The following is a 9,642-nucleotide window of genomic DNA, read 5'->3' on the forward strand; positions in this document are numbered from 1 at the left end:
CAGGGTTTGAAGCTTATTTCTTTTTCTTTTTCGTTTTTTAAATCTCACTTCTTTTAAATTGCATATGACTTAGAATACAAAACAGAAAGGACTTGGGGAGTACTTGTTGAGATATACTTAGAATAAAGCCTTGAGAAGACAATATGTAAATTGGTATGAATAACCTATAAACCTGGAAACTGTACTTTCTGGGGAATACAAGTCTTATCAAGTCTCAAAACACTGCACCTTGCTATTTTGGGGCCAGCATAACACATCTCTGTACTTAGCAGTGGTCCTGTCACTTAAAGGTGTTAATAGGATGCCCAAACTGGGAGCTCTCAGCCGTGAACCCTACCCATCTAAAATCAGAACAAATCAGAGACTAAATCAGAGTCCCTGATAAGTGGCAATAATCCACAGGAAAGAGGTTGGGGCTAGCAGCTGTCTGCCAAGAGACTGGTGCTGCAGAAAAGTCTAGCTACACAGTACATATTACACCACTGGAGATAAGCCTTCAGTGAGACACTCCTCACATGGGAACAGATATTTAATTCCATCCAGCGGTCCAAGCCCTGGCCCTTTCACATGGCACAATGCATGTTAGTCCAACTATGGTCTTGCTGACTCAGAGCAGCTAAGGTTTCATTCTTACCAATCAGGAAACCCCACTTAAATGACAAGGTGACCAGGACAATCACACCCTCAAGACAAGATGAATGCCTCTCTGATAATTACTCTCTCAGGTGATGGAGCATCTCTAGCTAGCCATGCCCAAAGATTTGTTCACTAATAATCCCAGGTGGCTAGGAAGGCCTCCACCCCACCTGGGACAAGGGTTTGGGTAGTCAGAACCATCCTGACGAGGCAGATTCTGCTCAGCAAACATTTATGGCAGCATATGCCAAGTTGTGTGACAGGCCGTATGTCCCTCAACTCTAAGACCTGAATCACCAGTGCTCAGAGGTGAGTAGACACCACCACTGGTGGAGGGCAGGTATCAGTCCTCTAGGCTGGGCCATGGAGGCAACACACGATGTGTGTGCACAAGAAAGACGAGGTGAGAGGACAGCTACTGGGCCACCCCTCCTTTCACAGCCAGGAGCTCCAGGGACCTGGTGTGGCAAAGCAGGGAGCTGCCCAGTCTGTCCTTGCAGGGGGCTTCTGCCCATCAGGAGGCTCCTGGTGGGCACCCAACTTTCTCTATCCTTGGAAGAAAAAGGACCTCTGAGCTGATGGCTGAACGGAACATGCCAGAGGCAAAGGGAGAAAGGAGTTTGCGCAGGCTTGAGCACAGTCTTTCAAAAAGACTTCAGATAGGTACACAACCACCCAAACATGACAGCGAGCCTCAGATAAGGCCTCCAGGACACTGGGGAAGAAAGCCCGCCCAAAACAGAGCTCTGTTATACAGGTTTTACTGAAACCTTCTGATAAATTTAAACAGCAAAAGGTAAGAGGCAAGGAACACTATCTTAAGATACTTTCTTTTCATATATATATATTTTTTACGTCTCATTTGAGTCAAGCGAGAGTACTTCTCTGGATGATGGACTTGGGCATCTAGGCCATGTTTTTGAGTCACACACCTACACGATATTCCAGGCATGTTCTCTCTCAAAGAAGAAATAAAGTGGTATCTAAAGAAACACATTCAAAAAGTGTTTTTGATAATAGTGAAACCAAATAATGATAAATAAATTAAATATCTTGTGATTTTCTTTGAGATTGTCTACTACATGGAATCTATAAAGCACTGTTTTAATGTTTATTTACTTTTGAGAGAGAGAGAGAGAGAGAGAGAGAGAGAGAGAGAGACAGAGCATGAGCAGGGGAAGGGAGGGGCAGAGAGAGAGGGAGACACAGAATCCGAAGAGGGTCCAGGCTCTGAGCTGTCAGCACAGAGCCCGATGTGGAGCTTGAACCCATGAACCATGAGCTCACGACCTGAGCCGAAGTCGGACACTCAGCCGACTGAGCCACCCAGGAGCCCCTATAAAGCACTAGTTTAAAAGTTTTATAATAGAAGTTATAATTGCTTAACAGAACAATTTTAGGAAACAGTAAAAAGCACTATGAAAAAACTGCATCTATTTATAATCCCATGCTTAAGTGATGTCACTTAAGATTATCACCTATGGTTTGGCATATGCCCTTCTAACCTCTTTTCACATTTTTCTTTATAAAATGGTATCATTCTTGACATACTATTTTGCATCCATTTTTTTCACTTATTATATCTAAAGTTTCCAGTATCAATAAATATTCTGGGGTGCCTGGGTGGCTCAGTTGGTTAAGCATCCAACACTTGATTTCAACTCAGGTCATGATCTCACAGTTTGTGAGTTCGAGTCCCACGTCTCCTTGCACTGACAGTGCGGAGCCTGCTTGGGATCTTCTCTCTCTCCCTCTCTCTTTGCCCCTCCCCCCTCTCAAAAATAAATAAATAAACTTAAAAAAATTCTTCTACAAGATTTTTAATGTACGTGCAGTGTGTGTGTGTGTGTGTGTGTGTGTGTGCACGCACAATATTTTATCTGGGTAAGCCTGACCAATCCCTAATTGTTGATCCTTTGGCTATTTTAACTGTTTGATATTATTTATAATGTTACATTAATAAAACTCCTTGTATAAGTATTTTTATATACACCTTTGATTTTCTAAATATTCTTAGAAAGGTAATTTTTCATCTAAGGATATATGTCCTTTTAAGGCTTTTGACATCCATTGTCAACATTACTGAAGCAATGTTTCTTGCTCAGTTATTTTAAACATACCACACAGTGGCGTGTATCTCCCATACACACGAAAGAGTTTCAGTAAAAAAAGCAATTTTACTTGGAGTTGAAACATTTTAGATAGGTCGAGTCCTATTTACTTTGGGCAAATGAGGCATCCAGAGCTCAAAATGCTGATGTTACATTACGCCTGTTTAGCAAAGCTGATAGGACGTGACGCTAGTGAGAAAAAGACACAGGGCTTAGGCTGGTATTGGCTGGTCAACTCCACACAGAGGAAAAACCATCCTTGGCCACAGGATGCCTCTCCAACCTTAGCCAACTGTCGCAAATTTGTACTTTTGGCCAAAGGGGAAGATTAGGTGATGGAATGTGGATTACTCAGCATAACCCATCCTAACTCCTGGTTGAGCGAGTCAAAGCATGCATCTGAATGGTAGGTGTGCCCTCTTTCTATACTAAATAGGACATTTGGCTAGGAAACACAATTGAATATTGGAATACTGATGATGACTTCAACTGGGCAAGAGGAAGGGACTGTTCTTAAGAAGGGAAGGAAAAGACGAGGAAGAGGTGGGGAGGTAGCAGGTCACTGAAGCATGCTGGGCTGCCAGGGAAGCAGCCACTTTGGAGTTTCCTGCCCTTACGTAAGAGGCTGGCTTGATGTAAACTGGCTCAGCCGACCGGAGGGAAGCAGGCTAACCCTGTCTGTCCCGTGTACTGAAGGCTCCGAGTAAAGGCATCGGCTTCTTTGGTACCAAAATGTGCTCAGTGAAAAACAACCACTGATGGGGCACCTGGGTGGCTCAGTTGGTTAAACATATGACTCTTGGTTTCGGCTCAAGTCATGATCTCAGGGTTTGTGAGATTGAGCCCCACGTGGGCTTCTAGCGCAGAGCCTGTTTGGGGTTCTCTCTCTGTCCCTCCCCCTCCCCCTCTCTGTCAAAGTAAATAAATACACTTAAAAAAAAAACAACCACTGCTAACTCTATTAGTCTGCATGAAACTACAAAAGCATACACGTCTCTCAAAACAATTCACATATAGAAGCACATAAAGTAAAAGTTCCCCTTTGAGTCTCCCTTTCCCTCCTCCACACCCAAGTTCTGCTTCCAAGAGGTAAAACCAACTGTGTTTATCTTTTCAGTCTTTAGATGCCTATACCTGGGCATTTTCTTCCCAAGTGACACTTGTAGGACTTCAAGTTCACTTGTGTTCTGGGCCTGACTGACTTGCCCTGGCTCCTTAATTACTCGGTAGTCTCTGCCTTGATCCCATCTTCCCATCTGGAGATGTTGCCTTCCAAGATGACCTCCCTCTACCTCTCCTCACTAGAAAGAAGGCTTCCCTCCTAAGATGGACAGCTCCCTTCCCTGGCCCTCCAGCTCTCCCGGGCAGGCGCAGAAGCTGGCCTGAGCAAAGTCGCCCACACGGGCTCCGTCTCGAACAGTCGAGAAAGTGCATGAAAGCCACGGGAACTCTAGTCACAACGGAGAGCTCAGCGGCTTTTTCATTTCAAATTAAGCTCACTCCCCAGACTGGCCTCCCCAACTGGAGGACCCACTGCCCCCAAGACACACACAAACACACCAAGTCGGCACTCTCCTAGTCAAGTGCTCCTGCCCTGCCAGGCCTTCAGACAACCAGGTCAGCTGAATCCATGGACACAAAGGGGCATTTCATATACTCCGGTTTTGGCAGTTGGAATAACACTGCAAGTGCCAGGTTTCACAGGACAAGTCTTCTCTCTGTGCATGCCAAACATGACGAGAGAGCTGCTGGGAGATGGGGGCTGCTGAATTGAGGGTCCAAGATGGATTTAAGTCATGATACAATTTTGAAAGTAGTGTTTTTTAGTTTATGCACTAGCAATACAAAATAGCGGTTGCTATCTCTTGTTCAGCAGGTACTTGACATACTTTCTTTCGTTTAATCCCCACAACAACCCTGAAAGACAGGTAGGTTAGCACCCCAGGCTTGCAGGTGAGGAACTGGCACTCAGACGTTCCACAGCCCCCCCAAGGCCAGGAAGTGGCAGGACTGGCATTTGAACTCAGGTCTGTCTGCTTCCGGAGGCCAGACCGCCTCACTTTCTCAAGGAGAGGGGTTAGAGATCTCACCGGGGCTTCCAGGAACTACAGAAGGTTACAGTCTGGGAGCTGGAAGATAACCCAGTTTTCTCCTCCTCTTGGCCCCTTTCAGCCCTCTGCATCCGGCTTCCTGGGATGCAGCAGCCTCACAGATGAGGAGTTGAGAGGGCTTCAAATACCCACCTTCGCATTTGCTTTATATTAGATGATGCAGATTTTTGAAAGCAAAACCTGCCTCAGGTCAGAGTGTGTGAGACAAAATTATTATTTTTAAGGCAGCAAGAATAAATATTTAATTAGACAGCAGGACACTAGATTTTACCTAGCTTTGCAACATCTCAGACAATAAAACAAGTCTTTGTCTGTGGGACTAATTACAGACTAGTAAATTATTTTTATTAAAAGCCTTTGGAATACTAAACATGAGGGGTGGGGCAAGGTAGTAGTGTAGACTAGCTCTAGTCTAGAAATCTGGGTTCTAATCCTGACTCAGCCACTAATAACCACCAACATTCACTCGTATGGTATATACAGTTTACAAAGTGTTTTTACATACTTTCTACATTAGTTGGATGACCTCAGGCAAATCACTTAACTTTTAATGTCTCACGCTAAAATCTGGAAAAGAGAACATTGAACTACATCAACTGAAGTCCCCTCTACTTCTGACATCACACAGGGGTTGGGCATGGGCTTTAGGATCTTTCTGAACGTGTCTGTAAACAAGGGCAGATGCATGCTACTTTAGAAAAATACTATTTTCTGTTCAGCTTCTGAAAGATGTTGCCCAGCTAAGTTCACATTATAGCTCATAAGACGTTTGCTGCCAGCTAGTTGGCTCAGCTTCTGGAAGGTACCATATCAGGTCTTGGGCTGGATGCCTACATAGCTTTCCTCTGTTCAATAGTCAACTACTATGCCTACTGGCAGTCAATCATCTTACACACATAAACCCACAAAGTAGGTTGGCCTGGGGGAAGGATTTGACGAAATCCGTCCTCACAGTGCAGGCACCCTCAGGATGGTAGGGCAGTAATGGCATCATCACATACCCAGAAATATTACAAATATCATCCCTTCTCAGTTCTAAGACACATAAAGCCTCCTTCAAGTCTTGCCACTTCCTGGCTATTTTAATGGTCCTGAAATTAGGATATGCCTTAGAATCAACATATATATTTTGATCTGGTTGTGTTCAACGATTTTACTAAGAGCTGTCGGTAAATTGCTGGTGTGTCTTAGAATCAGGGAAATATAATGCTATGAAACCACACCATGGATTACATAGAGGTAGGTCTAACTTGATTCAAATCATGCCCCTCTCCCTGATCCTAACAATTACATTCAGTAACAACTGGATAGGCAATGTATAAGGCAAAGGGATCAGTCCTGTTTCCCAATAGTAGCCATTTAAAAGGCATTCCATCATTATCCCATAAAACATTGGTATGGATTTCAAAGGCAAATTAACCCATATAAAAATCACTGTGATGCTCTGAAAACATACCGTCCCACAGCAAACTGGAAAGGGAACATTTTACTCACACCCTCCTCATCTATCTAGCCTTGACACATTTTCTTGCTTCTTAATTCACAACCCTCCACCCCAGTAATATCGCCGATTCCCAAAATACACTCAACCCAGGAGGAGCAGCTCTCCAGCACAGCTGTCTGCTCCTGCCCTGCCCGGGTATTTCGGTGAGCTATGCAACACAGAGGACCACACAGAAGGAATGCAACTCTCAGGCCCCACAGCTCCCATCGCCCCACAGGCAGGTGCATCCCGCCAAACCCCAGACTGGCATTCGAAACAGAAGAAACTGCATGGCTGCATGGGGGCTGTAGTTTTCCTGAACTTCATCTCTATGTTTAAAACTAGGGCGACAGCCGTCTTTGCTACTGTAAACTAATCTGATGGGCATGGGGGTGGGGAGTGGCTCCGAGGAGGCTGCCAATAGGCCATGATTGAGCAAAGTCAAGGAGCACAACCTTTATTTCTCACTGTTTGCAATCCCCCAAACTCCAAATTGGTGAGTCCTTCACTATGATTTTTAGAAGTAAACTCTCTACTCCTTTTGTAGTTTGGAGTAAAAAAACCACAAAGCTTCTTTTAGGGTTTAACTGGCTGATAGTTACACATATTTGCTAACAGCACACTGAAATCTGGAAGCCAAAAAAAAAAAAAAATCAAAGGAAGCTGGCAATGAGGAATGAGGTACATGCTTAGTAGTTAAGAGCCCTCAAGTTGAGACACGTTTATTAACAGACAGCTTCTGGCTATGGACACCAACTATGACTTCAGCTCAATTTCTACTGGAAGAAGAAAACAGTTTGGATCCTCCAAGATCAGGAAACGCAGGGTGGGCAGGTGGATTGGTAACAAAATAACCCAGGGAATTGTCCAAATATGCTAGAACCTATCAGGTGACAGCCCCCACAAAGATTCACAGCTGCAGGAGGCAGGGGGTACAGGCCTCAGACCTACACCATGGAGCAACCTCAGTTCTTCTTCCTCTCCACTCTGCACATGTTATGTTCAAACTCACTATCGCTCAGTTGGTTACTACATGGAATTTACAGGTATCAGAGATTGTCCTGCCACAAGCCCTCAACACACAAACAGTAAGCACCTGCTATGGATGATATCAGGCCTATTTCTAAACCTCACATTACACCAGGGTTGTACTGGATTAAAAAAAAAAAAAAAAAGTAGAAACGTAAAGAAAAACAAAAAGAGAGAGAGAAAAGCATACTAAATAGTACCGAAAGATGCTTATTCACAACACCACACCGGAAGCGCAGTAACTTCAGCTCCCCAATGCAACCTTCCCCCCGCCCCCCACTACCTCTAGTCCCTCTCCGTAGCACCAGCCAAGGCCATAGCCCAGCCCACTAGAAGGCCACCATGCACTAGCGGGTGTTCACTAAACACTAGCTGATCGCCATGGGGCTGAGTCCTCAGCAAAATGTATTCTGAAAGCCCCACGAGCTCTTAGCAGCCAGTCAGAACTGTCCAAACCTGCTTCCCCACACCAGCCAGGGCACGAGCTTGTGGGGTAAGAAACCTGAGGCCCCAAGGTTTGGGCAGGCAGAATGTCCCCCCTCCCCCAGTCTCCCCTCGCCTTCTCCCTTGTCACTCTTTTTCTGGCATATCACTGGGGAAAACCAGAGAGGCCGGAGGTGTCAGGCCCAAGAAGAGTAAGGAGAAGGGACAAGGGCGGACTGGAGGCAGTTTGGGGCTGTGGGGAGAGAATCAGTCCCGCGTGGAGGTGCGGTGGCGCCGCATCTAGTGGGGAAGGACCCCCCCCCCCCCCGCCCCGACTCCCCAACCCTGGGGTGGGTCCGGAGGGACGGCAGGGAGGGGGAGTGGCTCGGAGGCCTGACGGCCGCCGCCGGGAACCCAGGAGAGAGGGATGGAGGGACAGAGGCGGCGGGGGTGAGTCGCGGCTGGGGGGGCGGGGGCGCGGGTGGGGAGGCGAGGGGGGCAGCCCGGTTCCCCTCCCCCAGCCCGGGCCCGGGCCTCTCGCTGACTCAGCCCCACGGCGTCGGTCGCCTCGGCCGGGACTCACAGTGCGCGAGGCGGCTCCGGCGGAGGCGGCGGGGCGGGGAACAGGCGGCGGGGGCGCTGCGGCTGAGGCTGCGGCTCCGGCCGGAGGCTCCGGGGCGAGGGGTCCTAGCAGAGGCCGCCGCGGTCTCCGGCTTCAACGCACAGGGACTGCGGGGGAAGAGAGCACTGCGCAGGCGCGATGCGGCCACCGCTGTCAGTCCGAGAGGGGCGGGGCCAGGGCGCCCGCCGTCTCCAAGGCAACTGGGCGGCGAGGAAAGGACAGCCCCAACCTCCACCTCTTAGCGACGGCGGCGGTGGGGGGGGGGGGGAGTTGGTGGGGGACAACGAGAACAGTCTCTCTACATTGTCATAGCAACAAGGAGAAGAAACCACCTCATAAATTTATGGTGGTACCGAGGGAGCGCTCTTACCTTGTCACCATGGCAACTGGGAACAGCCCCTTCCTTTTTCCTTAGCAACAGGGTAACAATTCCTCCGCCCTGTCTAACTAAGCGCAGAAGGAACAACCATTTACACCTGATTCCGTAGTAGCCAGATGACGGATTCTTATCTGCCTCACGGCTACTGCAAAGGAAAAAATTCGCGCATTATTTCTTCTCTTTCAGCAACGCATGAGAGCTCTAAGGCTAAGCTCCTCGCGGTTTATGGTTTTTCATCACAGCCCGTTACTCTAATCTCCGAGTTCAATTTTCCCCTCCCCGTGTTAAACATACCTTTTCGTCTTCTGCCAGAAAGTCTATACCTTTACCCCTAAATCGAGCTAACAGAATCGCCTATACACATATCTCTTGAGTTTTTATCAACCTCATTGTCTCTCCCAAAACATTTGTGAGCATTTCTTGTGTCTTCATCTTGTCCATTAGCTGGTTGAGATTCTATCTCCTCATAACTAGTTCCCTCCCTGATATGTTCACTGGTGTCCCCAAATTCCCTATGCCAAGTCTGCTTTTATGGATCTCCCCATATTTTCTAGAGCCCTCTTCTTCCTCTCCACGCCTGCTGTCCTTGTTCTTCAGTGCTCTGTCCAGGGCTCCACTGTGCTCACTCGCTTTGTGATTTCATCAGCTTGGTTCTCTTCCTGCAGATGATTTCTGGCTCTGTCTCCCTCAGCCCCGACTCCCACAGATGTCTGAGGTCACCTCTGTACCCACCATGAACATAGCTCTTTTATTACATACATCCAAAGACAGTATTGTCTTTGGTTTACATTCTGTCTCCCCAATCAGACTACGTGCCCCCTGTGGGCAGGAATTCCTTCAGCATCTAG

General features: G+C 47.3%; 1 protein-coding gene across 1 annotated transcript in view; it reads right to left on the reverse strand.

Annotated features, from left to right (window-relative positions):
• MAPRE3 (microtubule associated protein RP/EB family member 3) overlaps window positions 1–8,555 on the reverse strand; it is a 54,050-nt gene extending 45,495 nt beyond the window's left edge. The window contains exon 1 of the mRNA XM_045447441.1: window positions 8,377–8,555. The gene's annotated coding sequence lies outside the window, so the exon portion shown is untranslated. The remainder of the gene's footprint in view (window positions 1–8,376) is intronic.
• Window positions 8,556–9,642: the final 1,087 nt, after the last annotated feature.

This window comes from Leopardus geoffroyi, chromosome A3 (assembly GCF_018350155.1).
Source record: "Leopardus geoffroyi isolate Oge1 chromosome A3, O.geoffroyi_Oge1_pat1.0, whole genome shotgun sequence".
NCBI classification, from domain to species: domain Eukaryota; kingdom Metazoa; phylum Chordata; class Mammalia; order Carnivora; family Felidae; genus Leopardus; species Leopardus geoffroyi.